Source organism: Carlito syrichta, unplaced genomic scaffold (assembly GCF_000164805.1).
Source record: "Carlito syrichta isolate Samal-C Ts95f unplaced genomic scaffold, Tarsius_syrichta-2.0.1 Scaffold302231, whole genome shotgun sequence".
NCBI lineage: Eukaryota > Metazoa > Chordata > Mammalia > Primates > Tarsiidae > Carlito > Carlito syrichta.
Genome location: NW_007246327.1, coordinates 62,329 through 64,322, shown reverse-complemented (window position 1 = coordinate 64,322; position 1,994 = coordinate 62,329).

Genomic DNA, 1,994 nt, shown 5'->3' with positions numbered 1-1,994 from the left:
TTTATTGTAGGCCAGGTTCGGTGTCTCAGCCTGTAATTCCAGCATTTTGGGAGGCCGAGGTGAGTGGATTGCCTGAACCCGTGGGTTCAAGACCCGCCTGGGCAACTTGGTGAGACCTCATCTCTACAATAAATCAAAAGTTAGCGGGGCGTGATAGCGCACGCCTGTAGTTCCAGTTACTTGGAAGGTTGAGGTGGGGGGATTGCCAGAGCCCAGCAGATCGAGGCTGCGGTGGCCGGGAGTGGCCACTGCATTCCAGTCTGGGCGACAGAGTGAGACTCCAACTCAAAAAAATTTTATTATTGTAGAGGTGAAGTCTCGCCAAGTTGCCCAGGCTGTTCTCAAACCTGTGGGCTCAGGCAATCCACTGCCTTGGCCTCTCAAAGTGCTGGGATTACAGGCTGAGCCACCAAACCCGGATGAGCTAATGTTCTTGGGCACCCGACATCAGCGGGGCAGACAACCCCTACCCTCCCCAAGCTCTTCTTCTAGCTGGGAAAATCAGCAGCAAACAGGTGAGTTCAGCCAGTGCCATCCCAGAAGGTGGAGTGCCTGGGGCAGTGGGTGCCAGAGGAGAGTCCTCCAGCCCAGAGCCACAGAGTCAGGGTCATCTCTGACCTCAGCCCAGCCTCCCTTGGATCCTATCTTCCTGGGGAACTTCATTCCCATGCCTAGCCTCAATTCCACTTACTGCGACCCCTCAAAGACTATTTAAGAGAGTGACTGGTTGAGAAAGGCCAGTACCCAGGCTCCTGACCCCAGGGCCTTATCAGCCAGCAGCCTCACTCTGTCGGCCCAGGATCTGGTCTCTCTACTGTGCCGTGGCTCCCCAGAAGCGCTAGAGGGGTGGCTGTAGAGCAGGCCCAGCAGGTCCAGAGTGGTCAGATCACATTCCTCTTTGGGGCCCCCACATAAACACGGCAGGGCCAGGGGCTTCCTGCAGTGCCCCTGCCCTCCACCCCCAACTTTGCTTTAGGGAACTGGCAGGCCAGTGGAGCCTCGGCCGGCCGGCGGGGCCAACAAGAGATAGGCAGGCAGGAAGGGTCACAGCCTCCCCTCCCAGGGCTGCTGAGCCAGACTGGGAAGCGGGGGAGGGAAAGAGACCACAGGATTGCTGCTTGGTCCTCAGGGTCCCTGAGGGCCACCAGGAAGGGAAGAGTAAATGAGAAAGGAACGCAGTCTCAGCTCCCAAAATCCTCCCACGAGTTGGACTGGGGGCCCGGGGGTTGGGGGAGGCAGGGCAGGCTGCTGACACGGGACCCAGCACCCCTCCCGGTTGTGGGGGCCCAGAGCGCTGGGCGCCCTCGTGATGAGGCCGGCTGCAGGGCGATTAATCTTGTGAGGGCTGTGCGTCAGACCCCCCCACCAGCCTCCCATGGCCAGCCCCGCCCGCGCTGCCCTGGGAGTTAATCTCCGCTCTGGGGGACTTCTCAGCCTCTGTCACTACTGCATTAATTCTGAGGCAGAGGGAGGCAGGAAGGAGGGAACGCAGTTGGGGGGTGGCAGAGAGCCTCCTTGGGAAGGTTTTGTGATTAGCAGCTGGCGAAGAGGGGTCGCAAAGGATGGGGCCTGGGTCCCCATCGAGGCCCAGCCCGGGGTGAGGCGTGGGGGCACCGTATTGGCACCGGAGCCCCTGAACCCCTGGCCTCTAGCCCTCGTTGTTCACCAGCTGAGCCCCAAATGCAGTTTGCAGTTTTGACAGCAGATGTCTCTGCTATTATGATTTATCAAAATGCTTAAGGTAAATAATGCACACATATTTATGGGAAAGGAGGAGGTGGTGGAAGGGGAGGGATGGAGTGGGCTCAGGGGGCTTTGGGGCCTGAGGACTCAGAGCACCCCGCCTCTGTCCCACTCCCTACTGTCTCCCTACTCAGTCCCAAGGGTTGACCCCAGCCTGGCCCTGAGGAGTTGGCTGGGGTGACACCAAGCCAGTTCAGCTGCCAGCCCAGACCTGGCCCCCAGGAGGGCCGGGAGCTAGGCAGCCAGTGGCT